Source organism: Beta vulgaris, chromosome 9 (assembly GCF_026745355.1).
Source record: "Beta vulgaris subsp. vulgaris cultivar EL10 chromosome 9, EL10.2, whole genome shotgun sequence".
NCBI lineage: Eukaryota > Viridiplantae > Streptophyta > Magnoliopsida > Caryophyllales > Amaranthaceae > Beta > Beta vulgaris.
This window is the reverse complement of record NC_079210.1, coordinates 34325784-34326441: the sequence shown is the minus strand read 5'-3', so window position 1 is coordinate 34326441 and position 658 is coordinate 34325784.

Here is a 658-nt window from a genome sequence, read left to right as displayed (position 1 = left end):
AAATTAAACTCGAAATTATGCTAACTAACTACATCATATTAATTCCTGATAAATTTTGTTGCTTAACAACTATAATCTTATAATCCGAACCAGGAAATTAACAAACAATCCCACATATCACAAATTTTAGGATATACTTTGAAAACAATAATTTCGCAAAGCCAACTCGAAAATATATTAACTAAGTCGAATTAATCATGAAATATGACCAATTATACGAATTGCACATAGTAGAAATTTCCCCCAATTTGATTTTTGGTGAAAACCCTAAGTTAACGAAATTCCTAAATTCAGAAAAAACAATCAAATACGAAATTGAAGTTTAAGATTATAACTTACTTGAATGGAGAAGGTAAAAATATAACACAATACGAGACCTAGAAAAATCCCTACTTTGATCCGAATTTCGACTGAAAACCCACGCCCATAAATGCGAAATTTTCCTCTTTGAAATTCCCACAAAACCAGGAGATGTTGAAGATGGATGACTAAATATTGGTGTGTGATAATGTGTGATAACCATTTTGAAGATCGAATGGAGTGTTGGAGAAAAGAAAACAATAGAAGAAGGAAGGAAAAATAGTAGAAGAAAGAATCAATGAAAGGGGAAGGGGGAAACGGAGAAACACCTTACACCTGACCCTTTTTTCCTTTTTTT